Source organism: Syngnathoides biaculeatus, chromosome 13 (assembly GCF_019802595.1).
Source record: "Syngnathoides biaculeatus isolate LvHL_M chromosome 13, ASM1980259v1, whole genome shotgun sequence".
In the NCBI taxonomy this organism is placed as follows: domain Eukaryota; kingdom Metazoa; phylum Chordata; class Actinopteri; order Syngnathiformes; family Syngnathidae; genus Syngnathoides; species Syngnathoides biaculeatus.
This window is the reverse complement of record NC_084652.1, coordinates 16863588-16884872: the sequence shown is the minus strand read 5'-3', so window position 1 is coordinate 16884872 and position 21285 is coordinate 16863588. Positions and strand designations below refer to the sequence as shown.

At 40.5% G+C, this 21285-nt stretch overlaps 1 protein-coding gene across 8 annotated transcripts in view; it reads left to right on the top strand.

The window, feature by feature from the left end:
- Positions 1-21285, top strand: part of LOC133511217 (partitioning defective 3 homolog) — a 197823-nt gene that overhangs the window by 151022 nt on the left and 25516 nt on the right. The gene's annotated exons all lie outside the window — the stretch shown is intronic.

Genomic DNA, 21285 nt, shown 5'->3' with positions numbered 1-21285 from the left:
AAAATTATCACACCACAACAAACAGAATAGCATAACTGGCAAATAATCAAACAAAATAATGAATGAAGAAATAATTGACACAAAACATTGTTTCTTCAGTCATTCTCTTATGTTTGAAAATGTAAAAAAATAGAATAAAACTATTTTCTCACCCCCAAAAATCTACATGAAACACCTCTTCATGAAAATGTAAAAAAAAAAACAGTTCGTTAGCAAAAATCAGATCAATACAATACTCAATTCAATGTTCTCAAATTCGTAAAAGGCCTTACCAGGGTTGTTCTTGTGAGTCCGGAGAACAAATAGTAGTATTGGCCATCACATCCCACCTGCTGTGCAGATAACAAGATGGCCCCTAAATGTCAGCATAAATTGCAGCTGTCCCCACGGAATGAAACCTTTTCAAATTTTGACCCTTTTTTTTTTTTTTTACTTTTTCAGTGGAAGCTGTCACCAACTATTTGAAGAAAAACTCACCTATTTGCTCCTTATTTGTTTGTCTTTCTGAATTGCCAAAATGTGGCCCCACATCCCTCCTCAGAAGGATAGTATTACATTGTGTCAAGGAAGTACCCTAATTTCTGACCTATTAGCCACTACTTTTTTCACATGCTTTCAACCCTGCGGTTTATGCAGTGATGGGGCTAATTTGTGCATATTTTCTAACGGCTGCAAGGGGGAACTCAAGTGGAAAAGGTGAGAGTGAGATCAGTGGAATATATGTGCCAAGGAAGTGACTTTTATCAGTCTGACCCTGTTAGCGCTACGCTAGCGTGTTACTGCCATGTCTCAGTGATTTTTACCAGTATGTGTTTTTTAACCCCCCTGTTAGTGTGGCGGCGCTAGCGTTAAACTCTGTGTATGGTCTTTCTCGTGTTTCATTGTCTGTTTCAATGTAGGCACTTGCAGCTTTTACATGACTGCGGCCTATGTATGCACCAAATGGTATTTCCTTTACAAATGTACTGGGTGAGGCTTATAGCCAGGTGCGCTCTGTAGGCCAGGAATTACGGTATATTGAAGTGAGACATCTCGACTGAGTGAAGAGCTTTCTATGTCTGGAAGGAGGTAAAAAGTGCAAGTCTTTGCTGCATTTGCATGCACATAGGCATCAATTGTTGGTGTATTGTGGCCATATCTGGCAGCGCTCAGTGCCAATACAGTATATGTTATTTTTATTTATTTTTGTTTTTATTTTTTTCAAACATTTTTTATATTGTCATGATGGGGTGTTAAAATTATTTATGGTCAGCTTTGGAAAAAGGCTGTAACATAACCTAACACAGCGCTTTTCAAACTGGGGAGGCGCGCCGGCATTATAAACACTTTTCATGATTGAATTACACCCAGCAGATGGAGCTAATTTTACTGCCGAGCATTTTACAAACACCCCCGAACGCCTTCATCAGTGCCAACAAGCTGCAAAATGCCAGTGACCACATGCATCAAAAATAATATTCCTGCTCTGCAAAAACATTTCCGCTGGGTAGGGTCCTGCAAAATATTACTGCACCCGAGACCCCTTCAATGCCAGGCTGGCTGCTTCAGAAGAGGAACAGTTTATCGATGTCACTTCGGATTCAGCTTTGAGGCTGCATTTTCAGTCCAAGACACTGTCTGCCTTTTGGACTGCCGTGCATAAGGACTGCTCACTGCTCGGCAGGAGAGCGAATGGCCACACTGCTGCCTTTCGCCACATCCTACTTGTGCGAGATAAGGTTTGCTACAGTTGCCCCATTTAAGGCCAAATACAGGTCAAATCTGGACATTGAAAAGCAACTTTGAGTGGCTTTCTCGCAGTTGTCCACGGTTAGAAAAAAATATGCAGCTTAAAGCATGCCCACACCATCCCACTGAAATGAATTCAAGACATTATCTTCAGCAGGAAAATAATTTTTTTGGTTTTTGTGTATTCTTGGTAGCTTGGTTAACCTGCCAGTGTCATTTTGCAACTGTAGAAGTGGCCACTGCAGTGATTATTGCGGTGAAGTTAGTTGTTCATGAATTTGTTGATTTCCAGGCAATAATGGAAGTATGTATATTTATTGAAAAACTGTTTCTATGTCTGAGGTGGGGTGCGCTAAAATAATTTCATGCAAAAAAACGTATACTCTATGTCTACCGACGAGCATTTTGCGTCTGTTTTGATTTACTAAATGTTAGGTCAGGTGACCACGATTTTGAGGCCCCTCCATCCGCCCGTCACCATTTTTTGGCGTGTCTATGTGTGACGGAATAGCCAGTCTGCGACCTTTCCTCCAGTTCATGTTGGTATTTTCATAAAAGGTCTTAGTGGGATCGTTCTCACGAGCCCGCGGCACAAACAACAGCGTTGGCCATCACACCTGCTGTAGAAAGTAATAACAAGATGTCCGCTAAATGTCAGCATACAATGCAGCCGTCTCCACGGAATGAAACCTTTTCAAAGTCTGACCTTTTTTTTTTTTTTTTTTTTTTTTAAACTTTATTTGCTCTCTCGCTTGCTGACTGGCTGTCATATTTCCACATCGCAGTTCTGTACTCGACTCGGCTGCACTTTCATACAGAATGTAATCAACATTGATGCATGAGAGGCGTAACAGGTCAGCCATTTTATTCCTCTCAGTCTGCGGCAGGGACGAGACATTCGGATAGTTAGTTTTAACCTGCGGCAAATGTTAAAAATGAAATATAAATAAGTAATGAGGTGTCAAACAATGTGCATCACTTCAAATACAGGTTTGCGCCAAAAAGTTTGAAAATTGAGGTGAAGTCCATGTATTTCAAAACTTGTATATTTTGTTCACCACGCAAGATGTGAGCAAGCATTTAGTTGTTGCAGTTTGGATAATTATGGCAGATAGACAGACAAAAATAAATTAATCCAGCGTTCCGGAAAATTAGAATATTTCATGTTGGCCTTCTGAAACGTGTATTAAATGAATATGCCCTCAGTACATTGTTGGTCCTCCTTTTGCATTGATTACAGCATCAAGGCATGGAGGTTATCATCCTTTGGCACAGTTCAGGTGTTATTGTGGCCAAAGTTTCTGTGAGATTTATTCTTTTTGAGACCTTTTCTCCTTACGGAGGGTGTCACTGATGGTTTTCTGGACATCCGTCAAGTCAGCAGTCTTCCTCATGATTCCCCAGCCCACTTAGCCAAACTGAGACCATTCAAAGGCTGAGGTAAAACCTCTACAGCTGTTTTGCGTGAATTAGCTGACAAGAGTGGGACGCAAGGAGCCTACAATGTCGAACTTTGTCATGATGTTCTAATTTTGTGACATACTAGATACCGGTGTGTGTATATATATCTTTTTACCCTTGTGCCATAATCGTCAAAATTCAAACAACGGCTTGAAATATGTCACTTTGTGTGGTGAACTAATATGATATACCATTTTCACTTTTCAGACGTGATTTTTCCATTTATAGGCATAATTCGGTCTTTTTAAATTGCATGGATAAAAAATATATATATTTTCCGTTTTTCTGCAATATTCCGACCGTAACTTGTGCCAAAATCCACATTTGTTAATTTTCTGATCCGACTTTTGCAAGTGATGCGGAAAATCTGATACGTTCTGTTAATTGTGTTCCACATTCGACCAATGAAAACGCTTGTTGTATACAAGGCCATTTGCAGTCACTGTGATTTGACGGGCCCATCGCACTCGCAAATCTGCACAGTTGCGCATAAAAAGTCACGAGTAGAAATACATAGGTATTGAAAGACGTCTCATTTTGTGTAGTCTTGAGGAATGCAATTGCGCACTTGTCGCATATTCTCAGCGCACAAGAAAACCGATCTAGCGCAGTGAAACACAGCCTGACGTCTTTTTTTTTTTTTTTTTTAAACATGGAAGAACATGGTCTGCTGCTCAGCTTACTTCTACTTCCTCGTTTACCTGACTCCGCCCCCCTCTGGCTCTTAAAGGGGTAGACTCATAATTACAAACACTGTCCACCACCAGTGCTTTAGTTCGCAACACAGTCTGGGCAATGTAGAGCAAAGAGAGTTACAAAAACAAGAATTAAAACATTTTTGAATGGATAACGATATACACTCTATGAAAGCACTGTTGTATGCCATGACGCAAATCTGAATTCAATTTAATTTCACTTCTAGTAGTTTACTTAGTTGAATTTGTATTTGAATTTGTCATTTTTTGGGGTAAATGTATGCACCTAAATATTGAACGATCATATTGTGTACATTTTGAAAACAGAACAGCATTTATTTATAGATGAACTCGATATATTTCATTCATAATACATAATAATAATACATAATACATAATTTATAAAACTTGCACACTGAAATTGGTAATCATCCTTTGATCATGCTTTCTTTTTTCATTCAGTCAAATCACATGCCTGCTTTTTTAAACAAATTATTGAAATATATGGACTTTCCCTCTCTACTCTAATTTTGTGGCACATAGCTTCAATGTGAAATCAAATAATGTAAACAAAGTATAAAATAATTTGCACCACGTTTCACCGGGTTCCTCTTGTTGTTGCCATGGTGATGACACAATAAGTGGTTTGTTCCCCACTGCACCAGCATACAGTATTGTGAACTGTGTCCATTCCCACCACTCCAATCCCAAGATAAATAGCCCCCCCCCCCCAAGATAGAGAAACAGAAAGTGGATATCCTGTGCACCCCCTCGGATGACAGGAAGTGAGTACGGTACGGGGTGAGGGTTGTGTTTGTTATGTTAGGGGTTCAATGGCATTAACGTGACAAGTACATCTTACTGTACACAGTGTTGTGTTTCATGGGAAGGAATGTGGGATTGTTTTTTTTCCAAAGATCAGGAAGGTTTTGATTGTTTAGCGCTTTTTAAGTTTGATGGCATCACGCTGACGTCAAAGTCTTCTTTTTTTCCAGGAACGAGTCAAGAGTGTTTGTTTGTCAAGGGCCAAAGAAAAACGTTGGAAAGTTTGCTGGCTTGGGACACGGGTGGTGGGGGGCAGGCCCAGATACGAGGAAATACGCCATTAACCCCGCCAGTCACACAAGTGATTTTGACGAAAATGACAGCATAACATAATTCTTTTGTCTTCTTTTATAGAAATGGCAGCCAATAATGCAGAGGTCTTCCTTGCCTGCGTTGTCATGTATGATGATGATTTGGTTTCTTTTTGTTCTAGTTGATCTAAAATTCCACATACATTTTTAAGAGGTCATTTGCACACCTTCAGGGACCCTAAAGGGCCTGACCAGCTTTCTCGCTCACTTTTAACACGCCTTTGCCCACCACCTTGCTGACATCGCCATCTTGTTGGGACATCGTGGCCATCCATTACGCCAACAATCAGGACCCTCCAGGGTTACACAAACCCTCATCAGTGAGGAAAGTCATGCCACAAGGAATCCGCCTGCATAATTGCCTGATTTGGGCATTAAAAGAAAGAAATTCATGGTGTAGCCCCATCTTTCCCTTCGCTGACCTTGACTCTGTTGAGAACCTTTGGAGGATCCTCAAGCAAGGATACATGAGGGTGGGAGGCAATAAACATCCAAATAGAAGCTTTTAGAGGCTATTCTGACATCCTGCAAAGATGTTCGAGCAGAAATGCTCCAAAAACCCACGTTCCATCGATTTGAGAATTGCGGAGGATTAAATTAGGCGTGAAAAATTTTAACTTGACCTGCCAAGATTTTTTTGACTGAATATGCTTTTGATTTCACGTAAATATGACCTCCTAATGCTTTAGATTGGGGGAAAAAAAGAAAATATTTTGAAACTCTTTTCCATAATTTGGAACAGTGGATTAAGTTTAAAAAGGGGGGAGAAGGGGCTGTCATCATTCGAGGTTTTCTTCAACAGCATTTGAATTATACTCTTTATGGTTGATGACTTGAAAATGATGATTGTCATTTGGATTGACTATGAAAGTCAGAGAGAGATAAAACAGGTAAATACAATCATTCTGATAAACAGTATTTTATTGTCAATACTACAGATAAGCTGTAGTACAGTACGAAGTTGTTATTCAATTGGTCAAATAAAACCATAAAATGAGAATGACCAGCAGTCTTTGTTGGACCAAATCCCCTAAAGTATCCATGTCACTCAGACACATTCGTGCCAGATGCAAATATTTTCTCCCTTTGTGAAAATAACTGAAATCGCCTTCAAATACAAGCAAGGCTGTTTTTCCGTGCCGCTATTTGGTCCCGCCCTTTAGCCCGATGCCGCTGTCGAACATGTGTCTGGGAAACCTTCCCTGGCTGCTCGACTTTTCTTCCTCTCTCATCTTCATCCCGCCAAGCTAAACATTATGCAAAGCTCAGCACAAATGTTTTCCCGGGAAGAATGTTGAGAGGATGATCGACATCTGGTACGGCGTCATAATCCTGCTGAGTAAAAGAGGAACGCAATCCTCTTTTTTCTTTTTTTTTTTTTTTTCAAGTGCTGAACTCACAGCAGAAAAGTTATTGTTTTAAAGCTTTATTTGCAACAAAAACAACAAAAGCACTTCTCACTCGTCCTTGAAGGATCATGAGAATTGACCGCCGTTTTTTTTTTTTTTTTTCCTCCCCCCATTCTCCACTCGGAACGCTGAGGGAAAAGCTCCCGGGGATTTGCAGTGATTTGATTCCCGGCTCTTTATTGAACAGCCTCCATTACGCTTCATCTCTGTTGGGGGAATAAAATAAAAAGACGACCATGCCTGCAAACAAACGGGCAGCCTTGCCATGCATTACCTTGCCTGCCTTTTTTGCAGCCTTGATATGACATTTTGGGTGCTGGTTGCATCTTTTAACATGATTTTTTTGGGTGTAAACAAGGAGGCTTTAGCACAGCTAGCTCATCCATTTTACATCATGTTGCTGCTAGGCAAAAAAGAAACCTCATATGTCCAAATATCGACAGTTTCATTTTTTTTCACAATTTCCTTCCACAGTTTTTAACCCTAACCCTAAAATACATTTTAACCTATTTAAAATGGTAAAAATAATTTTGAGGGAAAAAAAAAACCCTTAATTCTCTTGAACACGTGAACTGTCTGACAAGTGTTATGAAACACTTTTTTTAAGTGAATAATGAGTGAAAATTGTTAGGTTAGATGCATTTGAGTAAGCTTGTTTTGTAATAAAAGGATTAGTGTAATGTTTCAATGCAGAAGAAGGTGGTCGGCCGCAAAGGTAGCAGCTTACTGAGTAAATAAATATTTGCTGACCAAATAAGTGAAGTTGTAGATAGTACCACCACCCCCACCTCAATCATGAGAGTTACCTTCCAGACTAGACTCCCCCACACCACAAGAAGTGAAAATCTGCGAAATAAAAATACCTGTAAAAATTGTTTCTTGTTTTTTTAGGGTTTTCAAACACACTTTTAAAACGAAATACAGGGGGATTGAAAAGTAGTTGTAATATTTTCCGTAATTTTTTGAGACCTTTTTTTTCTGCGGGGTTTGTGAAAGGATCAAGTCTATTCTGACAAACCAACAACTTGAGAAGAACATCAAGAGCGAATACAAGAAGTTAGGATTTCCTCCCCACAAGAAATCAGTCCACGCGGTTTGAGAAACTGGTGGCTAATTTACATTTGTTCGATCATCTAAAAATAGGGAATCTAAAAATATATAAGAATTTAAGAGGGGGGGTGTCATTGCTTTTCATGGCACTGTATGTGGTCAATCTCAACACTCAAAAAGACGATTTCGTTGCCACAATAATTGGGGGGAAAAAAGTTCTGAATGACATCTGAGAAGAATCCACATGGTCCTTCCAAATCTGAGGTGATGCTGCATGGAGTTCACGCAACGCTTTGGTGAAACCGATCCTTTTACCACACTTTGTGCTCTCATTTCCTGAGGACTCATCAAGTACATCAAGTGAAGTACTCCGCAAGGAAAAGTTAGCTCACTGTATTTGTGCCAAAGTCATCAAGTTGTACTCAACGACCACTCAACACCTGAGAGGAGGGGAGATCGTCTTTCGCGTTGGCTTCGTCATGTGCGAACTTTGCCGGCGTAGCGGGAACAGAACGTCTGACAGCTTCGCTGGAGGGGTCGCCGTCGCTCCCGTTTTAGAAAAGCTGATGACGCAAACGGGAACGTTGATAGGCGGCCGCTGCCTCCGGTGTGCGAGGCGCCTTCGCTACTCTTAACTTTGGTGGAAAAGTGTCCACCTCAGCAAGAAAACAAGGAAGGAATTGCTCGCCTCGGCTTTTCTTTTTTTCCACTTTGCTTTTAGGTGCTTTTGTTGCTCAGCTTCGCTTGATCTCGTTGCGTTTGTTCTTCAGCGACTGCTTCGGGCTGTGCTCTACCCATAATGTGATGCTCTCGTACTGCAAATGATCCGAGAGCCATGTGAAACTACAGTTTTTGCCCCAAATAATTCTACGAATGTGGCATCATCTCATCTCTTGATATGGCGATCACAAATCATCTACATTGCCCAGCTATAACGGACCACCCAATGACAGCAATTGTTCCTTAGTACACCAAAAATATAAATAATCATTTTGTGAATGTAAGGTCTTGATTTGGGTACAAGGGATCATAAAATACATTTTTGTTAAAATTAACCCTTTAATTATTCCTAAAAAATGTAATGTTGAAATGGTTATGGCTAATGTTTTGGCATCATGGAAATTGCATCAGAACCACCAATAATAATTTGGTTGGACAAATATTTGTGTAACATTTCTTAAAAATATATTGCGATACATAATTTTGAGAAAATAACAGAGTTCGGACTGATAACTAATAAATGTGAAGTCCTACGTTTTGTAGCGGTTGCTATAAAGGGTCTTCAATTTTGCCTCCTTAAACCCGCGATTATTTGGTACACAGTTGAATTTTAAAGATAGCTTTGTTGAAAAAAATGTGTAATACGACATAATTGAGCCTTTGTCACCCACTCTTGGTGGTCATACATACAGCAACAGTTCTCAGTGTGTTTATAATGTTACATTGAGTTAATTTAAGTACGAGTGGAACATGGATCATATTAAAAAGATTGCATTCTAATATTGAGTCTAGATAGCACACTTCTCGTGGTGTTCAAATAGGCTAACTTCCAAAGTATAGTAACGTATAATCTTAAATTGAAATATTTGTATTTCTTACCTACACATCTTCTAATGGTCACGTTTAATTTAATGAACGAGCGGTCTTCATTTTGATGTAACTGGCCATAAAAAGCATGGTAAATCCTGAATTTGGCTTCTCTCCACTTTGGTCAGGTGTTTGTTTCAAGTCCTCTAATCATGTACCCGTTACACCACCTTACCGATTTTTATTAGTTTCAAAAATGACTTTTGTTACGTTGCATTCATGCTATGTACAACGCGTGGGAGTAGTACTGCTGAAGGGCGCCAGCAGCTGTTGTAACCGCCATACATTGTACATGAGCTTCTGGACGCGAGCCAAAAACTCCTCAGCAGAGAATTCTATGCCCACAGGAATAACTTTAATGGACGTGGGAGTTGATGCCTCGCTAGGTTTCAGAGGTCTCGATACTGGGTGAGGAGATCGCTGACAGGTGATGTCTCTCCCCCCCCCCCCCCCCACATTACTTTGTGCTATATGACATCATTATCATTAGTTCCAATTAGACTGGATGGAGATAAAAAAAAAATCACTTGTTGTCCTCCTCTTGGGATTAAAACAGATGTTGATGATGCTTTAGATGATTCATTTAATGGACAGTTAAACTCGGCAGTCATTTATGATGTCATTGAATGAAAGTGCCAATTCCAGATGATGGAGTAAAAATTGACTAACACTAATCCTGTGGTCCTAAAAGTAACCCTGTGGGGTCTAAACTAAAATCTGTGATCTAAAACTGGCGGTGGGCAATATGGGCAAATGTATCTCTTTATCCCTCTCACAATAATTTGAAATATCCTTTAAGAAATGCTACATACCTGCTTTCCAGGACATTTATTGACCGACAGCAACACAACACAACAACAGCGCTTGTTTATTTTTTAAAGTGTGCATTCTGCATAACATTGCATCATTGAATCATGTTGTATGTTAATATTAAAAAATGAACAATTTTGTTATGTTGAGACTGCAAATAAATTATTGGAAAATATACCCCAAAAATTATCCACAATAGTAATTTCCAAACGTAAACCTAATGAATCATTATAAATCGAATATTTTCTTTGCTACACAACACCGGCATACAAATGTGGCTGGAACTTTGCACAAAGTAATGCCGTTGATGGCGCTTGTTGATGCCTTGCAATTTTTACTTTCTTTCACATAGTACGTATTTGCTGAATGAATTATTTCTGTGCCATGGACTTTTCCTTATCGGTAGTTGTTCTCGTGAAGTCACAAAATTTTATGTATTCCTTATACTTGTCCTTATGTCTTTTTGTTTGTTTTTTTGCAAATGCTGGGACAGATGTATTGATGAACTGGTCTTCATGACGACCATTTTTCAGCACATCTTGGATACGTTATTTCAACAGACGTCAGTCTTGTCAAACTCGAACCATTTGCAGGCTCAGGGTGGTGACCCTCATCTTGCTTCCGCTTAAACACGAGCTTTTTGCATATTCCCTCTCCGTGAACTCAGGCTCTTTTGCCACAGGTTCATGTAACTAAACCACGTCCCTTGATTGGGCCAATGAGGACTTTCATGCACTTTCTCCTTTCTCTCTTCCTTTGTCGTCCACGCACCCATTCAGCTTTCTGTTCGAGACCATATGAATACTCAATATTGTAAAATTGCAAATTGTTAAAGCATCGTTCACAGTAATACCAAAGGTGATATACTGTATATGGCTCACCTGATTGAAAACTAAACCTTTGTCTTCATCAACTTCATTTATCCTGCTTTAACCAATAGTCTAAAAGGGTTGAAAAGACTGAAACAAAAAAATCAAGGACATTCTTTGTTCTGGATCCCCATCCAGCCAAAGAAAACTGAGAAAACCATTTTAATAGGGGGGAGGGGGAGAAAAAAAACCTTGACGGGGTCACAGATGGAGGAAAGGTGTCTGGAGAGGTGGTGGGAAGTGAGATGAAAAGCGACAGTAAAACTGGCCAAAATCCAGATGTTAGGTGGTGAGGCAGGGGAAGAGACCAGGTGTGGTTGAACCAAAAACAAGGGTGTAAAAACATTTGTACTCGAGATTTCCTTTCTTGCTTTTCATTCCTACTTAGGTGGCCGTTCTAATTTCCACAGGTAGGGCATGCCCCGGTACTGGAGCCAAAGAAAAATGCTCTAGAAACTGAAGACTTCTTTGTCATCTAAAAATTTAATTTTATGGTCCAAAACCCATCTAAATCAAAACATTTGTGGTCTAAAACTACAAAACCCTGTGTGGCTGAAAATATTTCCAAAGCTAAGTCTCTGTGGTGCATCATCAATATGTTTACAACCTAAACCATTTGTTGTCAAAATCTAAATATTTATGATCGAAAACCAAACCAGTATGGTTGAAAATAAAACATTTGAGTTCTGAAACTTCACAAGTGTGGTCTGGGGGAAACAAAAAACTTAGTGGTCTAAAACTCAACCAAAGAGCCAAGACTAAACATTTGCGATGTAAAATTAAACCCGTTCAAGCCAAGACCAATCATTAGTTGTCTAAAACCCACCTTCGTGGTCTATCCAAAACTAAGCTGATCTAATGGTTTATATGAAATAATTCCTTTCGATATTGTGCTCGACATTGAGCTATTAATGCATCAGGTGCATAACAGTATGAAATCATGGCCATTGTATAATTTATATTTTGGTTTCCTTCAAAGTAGACATGTTCTCGTCAATTTCAGTGAAGAGTTGTGCCTCGCCAGCTTTTCATATACTTTTTCCATCCAGACAAAACACTGTGTGAGTACTTTTAGCTAGCCATTAATGTCAGCGTGGAATACACTTAAGGTGTTTAATATGCAGCGCAGCACTAATAGCGCAGCAGGAAGTTTTTTTTTTTTTTTTTTTTTTTTTTTTAATCTGCTGTCGGACAAGCCCTGACAATATGTCACGCGTCAGGACAGCGCTGCTAATGGCGGCGGCGTGTGGATTTTGCTCCGGCGCAGCGGGGGAGGATGGGATTGCGGTCTTTATGGTCTTTTTAGTGTGACATTGGTGTACTCCTAAACGGGTGCTGACCCATATTTCACATCAGTGTGCGTGCTTAATATATTTAACAGCATATAACATTTTCTCGCCGGGGTGTGATGGTTTATTACTCTTTTATAAATGGTATTCATTCACATCTGTACACAATATACCTGTTTGTCCAATCACATAAACGCAACACACATCTATTCACATACACGTACAATTGAAATAATTTTGTGCATTCACATACAGAACATAATGTAAATGTATATATTTTAGATACATATGTCCATTCACAGGCAACATGGTGGATCAACTGAAAAGCGTTGGCCTCACAGTTCTCAGGTCCGGGGTTCAATGCCAGACCCACCTGTGTGGAGTTTGCATGTTCTTCCTCTGCGTGGATTTACTCCGGGCGCTCCGGTTTCCTCCCACATCCCAAAAACATGCAACATTAATTGGACCCTCTCAATTGCCCCTAGGTGTGATTGTGAGTGCGACTGTTAGTCTCCATGTGCCCTGCGATTGGCTGGCAACCAGTTCAGGGTGTACCCTGCCTCCTGCCCCTTGACACCTGGAATAGGCTCCAGCACTCCCCGCGACCCTTATGAGGATAAGCGGCAGATAAAATGGATTGATGTCCGTTCACACACAAAGTAAGCATCTGGCTGTACATTCACAAAGATAACGTAAGCGTATTTATCTTATTTACACACAGTAAATTAAATACCAGCCTTTTCTCTCACTTGTACAGTCCCCTCCCAGATGATTGGAACAGCAAGTTGAATTCCTTTGTTTTTGTTGTACACTGAAAACATCTGGGGTTTCAGATCAAAAGATGAATATCAGGCAACAGTTCAGAATTCCAGCTTTTATTTCATGGAATTTACATCTCGATGTGTCGAACAACTCAAGACAGAGCACCTTTTGTTTGACGCCACCCACTTTTCAACTGAGCATATGTATTGGAACAGACATTACTAAATGAAAGTAAAGTGACTAACACATTTGGTTGCATAACCCTTACCTGGAGTAACTGCATCGAGTCTGCGACCCCTTGACCTCACCAGACTGTTGCATTCTTCATTTCAAATGCTTCTCCGGGTCTTTACTGCACCCTCTTTCAGTTGTTTCTGAGGGGTTCTCCCAATTTCCCCTTAAAGGAGGACTTTGTCCAAAATTCATATGTGCAATAAACCCTTCAATGTTAAGTAATATTATTATTACATATATTTTGGACATTAATTGAAAATAAAGAGCATTTTTAAATCAACGCATTATCTGGATATATGCCAACTTTCACAGCTAGACCCGGAAGAAACGTTCTTGACCCCGCCCCTTGACGTCGCCGGTGCTGAGCATTACAGACCATTCAATCTAGCTAGGCCAAGATGCCGGCGTGTTGTACCAAACTGCAACAAAACTGAGAAAACGCACCCAAATTTGTTATTCTTTAACCTCCGATGGGGTCAACCTGACAGGATAAAGTTGTGGCTGTCACAGTTGAGGCTCATTCATCAGCCGGGGAAATTTGCACACATCTAACCATTAATGGTTATTAGCCGCTTAGCTATAGCTGCTCATGCCGCTACTGTATAAGCAACAACATACTTTATGAGGCGGCACAGTGGCACAGCTGTAGGTTAACGTATGGTGATCATCATGAAAAAATACTAGCGAGTCAATTCCAGAAGCAACCATGCAAACCCAAGTCATAACCTGACCTCCACCTTGCTTTATGTGTGAGATTTTCTGTTTTGGATCATAAGCAGATCCCTTCTTTTGCCACACTTGTGCCTTTCTATCACTTTAGTAGAGGTTAATCTTGGTCTTATAAGTCCCTAAAACCTTGTTCCAAAACTTTTGGATCTCATCTCCGCACTACTTTGCAGAATCAAATCTCGCCTTCTAATTATTCTTGCTGATTAGTCGTCGCATATTGTGAGCACTATATTTTTTTCTGTCTTCTTCAAACAGTGGATTGTGAATAAGAATGAACACAGATTTCATAGTCTTGATCGATATCGGCTTTACATCATACAATAAGTCAGTGATCCAAAACACACTGCCAACACAACAAAGGACTTCATTGAGGGAGGAGGAGGGGGGAGTGTGAGGTTATAAGACTGGCCAAGTCAAACATCGGACCTTGACCCAGTGGAGCATACATTTTACCTCCTGAAGAAAAAAACAGAAATAAGAGAGGCTGCAGTAAAAGTCTGAAAAAAACATTTCAAATGAAGAATGCAACAGTCTGATGAAGTCAGCGGGTTATAGACTTGGTGCAGTTATTGCAAGTAAGGGTTAGGCTACTAAATATTAAATGTCATTCACTTTAACTTTATTTAACATCTGTTGTAATACGTCTGCTCACTTGAAAACTGGGTGGCTTCAAACAAAAGGTGCTCAGTCCTGAGTTGTTTTTCCACATCTAGGTATAGATACCATGAATTAAAACCCTGAATTTTCTTGAATTGATTTTTTTTTTCTTCTGAAACCCAGATTTCTTCGGTATATTCAGTGTGCATTCAGATACTGTACATACATATGCATGCATTATCTGTCCATTTACACATACACACGTGATTTTCACGTTTAGTGGCCAAAGACATTAAACATGTCCTCTTCTTGTTTATATTTTTAATGATTGTGCCTGTGCATCTGTTGTCTTCCATTCTCTCAGGCAGCAGCGCCACCATAGCGAGATTATTTCTAATCCAGCCTGTTCTTTTTATACTTTTTTATGGCATGACAACACATGAATGTAAATGTGAATGTGTATTCTGGTTCTGATCAAAAACGCGACAAGGAGGGATGGCATTTCCTTGTGACAGGCTTACATTCTTTCTTGAATCTTTTCTTTTGTGCGCCTGACCCGTAGGGGTAATGATTAGCGGTAGCAAAAGTTCTCCAGACAACAAGCTCTGCTTTATTTATCTATTTATTTATTTTTAGGTTAGCAGCCTTTAGCGCTTCGTGATGGCATTATGGCGTGAACCCCCACAGTGCATCTGGAGCAGTTTCAATGTCCCATAGCCTAATGGCCGCCTGGAGGTGAAGCTGGAGAGCCGGCTGTCTCTTCTGATAGGATAGCTGCGTTGAACCCGCTAGGTGGAAGTCTGCTTTTGTCAATGATTGTTTTTGGACCGGAAGCGTTCAGAGGTACTGAAGCATGAAGTCAAGCTTCGCAGTGTGATTGGATACACGATACCAAACCAGATGAAGTCTCATAGGAATATGATTGGGCATTGAGAACTGATTGGAAACAGGACTGGCGTTCCGGTTCTCCCGAAACCGTTAAAAATTGAAAATTTAGGTTTCCAGTTTCAATGCCTAGTACTAGTCATGATGAAGTGCCAAAAACAATGAAGAAGCAGTGTACTGTAAATCAACAAGAAAGAACATGAATGATGACATTCTTGTGCCAAACGCATCTTAATGATCTTTAGTGTCTCGAAACAGGCCAAAGTATGAAAAAATGTCAAAATGGATCAATGTCAACACGTCATACATGCTGCTTGTGCAAATCGAAGTTGACATTTGTGCCCTCCTGTGAGTAAGCAATCTGTCCCGAGGGGGGGGGGGGGTCTCTACTCACTTCCTCGCTCTTCTTGTTGTTCTGGGCATTCCCTAAACAGCCTTCAACAGTACCTCCCCCAAGGGTCTGATTTCAACAAGACTTCAGGAAGCAGTGATGACAAAGGTTTCTAATACAAGACAATCATCTTGCCATGTTCCACCTCCATTTCTTCTCATTCTCCATCTTCACCATTTTCTTACTATCCCCTGGCTTATTATCATTCATCACCTCATATGGGTCATTTTCATATCCATCCATTATCTGAGCCGCTTATCCTCACAAGGGTCACGGGATTGTTGGAGGCAATCCCAGCTATCAATAAACAGAAGACAGGGTAGACCCTGAACTGGTTGCCAGCCAATCGCAGGGCACAGAGACAAACATTCACAATCACACCTATGGACAATTAGGTCTCCAATTAATGCATGTTTTTGTGGATATCAGAGGAAACCGGAGTTTTGGGAGAAAACCCACGCAGGCACGGGGGCAGAACATGCAAACTCCACACAGGTAGGGCCGGGATTTGTGAGGCAGACACTCTAACCAGTTGTGTCACCGTGTCATATATTTTGACCAGTGACAGTAAAGACATAACCCACTGAATATCCTTTTGAGATTCAATTAATCTTACTAGAATGAGTATTTTTATTTAGTGGCAGATGCCATCTATGAAAATGTCAGAATTGTTCCAAACAAAACAAAATTCTGAAGTAATTTTTTTCAAACTTTGAATCCTAATGTTCATTTCATGATTTGCAACATTGTTTTTGATGATCCTAATTATATTTTGGACTATACAGTGGTGCCTTGAGATGTGAGATTTGTTCGATGAACCTGCTCTCCTCTCAAAACACTTAAAACACATTTGTCCATTAAATAGTACCACCAAAATAATGTAATTTTTAACATTCTTAAAGTAATTGTATATTGTAAAAAGAAGCATGAAGGAACACTCATATTCACATTACTTCAGTAAGATTTTGAACTAATTTTACTTGACAGTCGTGTTAATGACGCATACCTTTACTGAAGTATAAGTTGAGAAAAGTACTTTTACTACATGACATTAATTTGCACGCCGCTCACGACTTTCATTTATCAATAATTGAATGCGTGATTTAATTTTAGACTTTCCTTTTGAACTTGAACATCTGGCACTGTTGCTCCAATCCAGCGTGATAACCACAGCTTTGTGTGCCTCAAGTTCACCAATCAAACGACACAAGAAAGTCACTTTGCCACACAAAATTTTCTAGTCAGTGCCGTGAGTCGTGACAGCCTCACATGAATCGTGTTTACAGACTACAAAAAATAGCAGCTTTGACATACGCTGTACAGTTTTTCACAGGCCAAACTCTGATATTAAAGCCCACTTTTAACTTGAGGAAACTCCTCACGGTAAGTTGCAGATGTTTTCTGTTGTGTTGGCTGTGCATATGACAACATCAGCCCTATTTTAAGGTCAGAAGGAAACGTGCGTTTTCTGGGGTACTTTCTTCTCTCTCTCTCCTCTGTCCTCTCTCCTCAGCTTCCATCCCCTCCTCAACAAGAACCACAGGAGATTTGGCCTAGCTCAGATACCTTCCTTGTTCGACCTTTCAACTCTGCCTTTGCCCAACTGCGTTGTTTTCTTCTTCTTCTTCTTCCAAATTCTCCTTTTCTATATTCTAGTTTTCTCTGGGCGGCACGGAGGATCAGCTGGTAAAGCAGGGTTCGATCCCGGCTCCGCCTGTGTGGAGTTTGCATGTTCTCCCCATACCTGTGTGGGTTTTCTCCGGCCACTCCGGTTTCCTCCCACATTCCGAAAACAATTAACATTAATTGGACACTCTAAATTGCCCTGAGGTGTGATTGCGAGTGCGGCTGTTTGTCTCAACCAGTTCAGGGTGTACCCTGACTCCTGCCCGTTGACAGCTGGGATAGGCTCCAACACTCCCCACGGCCCTCGTGAGGATAAGCGGCAAAGAAAATTGATGGGTGGATAGTTTTCCTTTCTTCTTTCTCCTCCGTCGTCTTTGAGACCTGTTCCAACTTCACCCCTTTCTTCTCTTTCATCTCCTAATTCTCCTCACCATCCTCTTTTTCGTTCTCCCTTCAACTACTTCTCCTGGTTCTTCATACCCTTCTTTATCTGCTACTCATTGATCTCCCTCTCTCATCTTTTCTTCCTCCTTTTCCGTCTTTTCCTTTTTTTCTTCTCCGTCTTTTTCAGTTGTCCATCTTCTGTTTGTTGTACATTCAAACATTCCAGTGTATACTGCAGGTCTTAATCATCTGAATTGATTGGCCGTTAATGTCGTGGCTCTGCGGCATCAATCAACTCTAAAGAGGACTTCCACAGGAAGTACGACATGTATCGATTTGTCGTTATTTTCACTAATGAGCCCAGGGACAGTTTGTGGTCACGCTGGCCATTGGGGGAGGGAAAAAACTGTCACAGATCAATAGTTCGTAAGGGTCAGCCGCCCAACTCATCTTCCATGTTTTCCAAGGGGGGGATCAATAGTTAAGCTACGTACACATAACACATCGATGAGACTTGGGAAGAGTGATCAATGATGTTAATGTCATAATAGTAAGAATTAAAGCTGGGAGCAATCATGAATGGGGGCGCACGATGTCCATTGGTACCAAATTGGAAGACTTCAGTTCTTTGCGTTATGATAGACATGCCAAACAGACTTCATGTTGCCAAGTAAAGTTTGTTTTTGCAGGGCTCCTGGTAATGGACCAACGTTGGAGCTTTTAACCAAAGTAGAAAAATTCCAGTGTCATTTTGGCCGTTGCTTCCCCCGACTTCAGTTTGAGCGTCTACTCATGATAGACATGCTGATCAAACTTTGTATTGTGAATTTATAAAAAAAAAAAAAAGCATTTAAAGTTTTCTAGGAGGTCATCAAATTTTGTTGCCACGCTTTGCCCCTACATAATGAGAAAAACAATTAAAGAATCCCAATTTAGTGTTGCTCATAACTTGGAAGCATTGAACAATATATCTCAGACAACTTTGCTTTCGTAATAACTAAAAATGGACAAAATGAGTGGCAGACTTCCCATTTGTTTTCCTGACTAGTTCCTGACTCATGATCAACATGCTAAGTAAAATTGGCTTCCAACGCAGAATTTAAAAAATGAAAAGTTTTGAGAGTAACTGAAACTTTGAGCTGTTTCAATGTTGTTTAAATGTTTGTTCATGCTCCGTGGACCATCGCAGCGATCGCACGCTCACAGAAGAAGGTACGGCTAGCTCATAGCTCCTTAGAAACTTTTGCCAATGCTGGTTTGTTTGCAACTTTTTGGGCACCCCAAAGGGGCTGCTTGGGTAAAAGCATTTTTTTGTGCTGCATGACAAAGCTGCCCAGTCTTTTACAACAAGTAAAATGTAACAAACCTCCAATTTGCATATGGCGTCACAATTTGCATGTAAATCACATCAAATATCGAAAAATATTTAATGTGATTTCTCGTTGTGTTCTTAGTGTGTTAGTGATGGTGATTTGAGATGATGTTGGCAATGCTTTTGCTCAAAAACATTCTTCTTATCGTCAGAATCATAATTGTCGTTATTTGCCAAGGTTGTCTAAAAGACACAAGGAATTTGTACTTGTAGCCACTGTAGTACGACAGTAGACAGCCATTTTGACAAATAATGCCTTGGAGACATCAAAACATTTTTTTCTGTGCTATTTAACCTCAGATGTTTGCTGAGAAACTCACACAGCTAATCAAAAGCTTTCTGTATCGCTTTCAGATGGTGCCAAACTACTCACTCACTCAAAAGTAATCACTGGTGTTTTAACCGTTTGCGAAGAAGATCCTTGAACTTGCAAATCAAATTATCTGGAAGTCATTTACAGTGGTACCTCTACTTAAGAAGTTAATTTGTTCCTGAAGTCATTTCGTAACGTGAATTTTTCCTTAAGTAAAGCACATTTTACATGTAGGTAGCCTAATCTGTTCCAAGTCCCACCCAGACAAAAAATAAGCTTAATACCATACAAAGCCGTTTTTCTTGGTGACATGGTGGAAAAACTGTTGGCATTTTGCGGGCTAGCTGGAACAGATTAATTGCATTCTAGATTCTGAAAACTTTATAGATCCAGGTTAAGGTTTATAAATCCGGTGATGAGTGTATCGGGGGACATCGCAGCTACGACCATGGAGAAACCAAGGGACAGCAAGTAAATGGGAAGCCAGCTTGCTAGAACCCGCCTTTATGTGCACATGCGCAGTGCATTGTCAGAAGAGGCCAGGATTGGTCAAACTAAATCTCAGTTAAATCGATAAGCGCGGTCAACGTAGTGGCCACCCCTCAATATCTTGTTTCGCCACTTTCTTCTCCTGGTTTTGGTGGTGGTTAGCAAACAAGTGCAAAGGCACATTAGCGCCACCAACTGATATTGCCCTTCCACTACAAGAAAAGCAATATGAATTAGCAGTGGGTTAATGTTGTGAAGTGTGCTGCCGTCATCTAGTGGTGAGGGTTGATGCGTAGCCATAGCGCAAATTTTTGCTTTTATTTCAAGACAATAAAATAAAGCAGGTTACAGTTCATATCTGGCGCAAATTGATTTACACAGTTGGTGACAGAATCAATTGAACTTGTAATTCACAGTTATTTTGCATTGAAGGTTTAATTTATTATAATTATTATTAGGCAATTCTAAATATCTTTGGGTCTGGGGAAGTCTACTATTCACAGTACCTTTTTGTTCCTGAACATGTGGCATTAGTGAGCGTTTGATAGTGAATTCTAACAACAGATTTACGAGCCCAGCAATGCGGGGTGATTTCACGCCATGATACGGGACTTCGTCACCCGATGCCGGCCGGCCGAGCGGCGGGGATGTAGTACAATGCAGTAAATCATCAGTTACATGTGAAGAGCTTTCCAGCCATTAGACGCCATCACCATGAAATACGGCGGGTTTGCACAACTAACAATGCAAGTGGCACACTTAAGTCCAGCCACGCCTCCCACCCCCAACCATCCCACGGCCTCTCAATCTCCTTAATGTCTTATTTATGACCCCCCTGGTTGGCCATCAAACAATCGCCGTGTTCTCCAGGGATTGGTTTCACATGATGCCAGAACGTAGTCTGCACCCTGACCTCCTCTCCTCCTCCCTGCTTTAATCACTTAACCATGGTGACGTAGCATGTTGCCCCCGCCCCCCACTCCCCTCACTCCATCCTTTCCAATCTGTTTGAGGGCTTTTCCAGAAGCCCTTGCCAGCCGACTCCTCTAGTGGCGTCTATCTAATCTATAAAATATTCCCTTGCAGCGTTTCATGCATCCTTGCATCGCGTTGGCCTGCCGGCGAGCCGTGTGCTTCTCGCCGTCATTTCAGCACAGAAAAACGAAAGAACCGCAAACATTTTTTTGGCTTTGATGATATTTCCACATCAATCTTTCCGTGTCTTCAGAGCGTTCAATGGGAGCATGGTAGTTTTAGAAGACTCCGAGCATTATTTAAAGTCCTGTTTTCTCCCAAAAGCCATCATAGCACAAGCTCTTGATTCATCTTTAATTCTAAGTAGAAAATGTAGGTTATCATTTTCTAATTTAAAATGAAGTGATTTTTATTATAAAGTGATAATTAAATACCGGATGAGTTAAGAAGGTCAGTTTTCCAAAATTAAACACAACACTGAAATCAACAGTTTA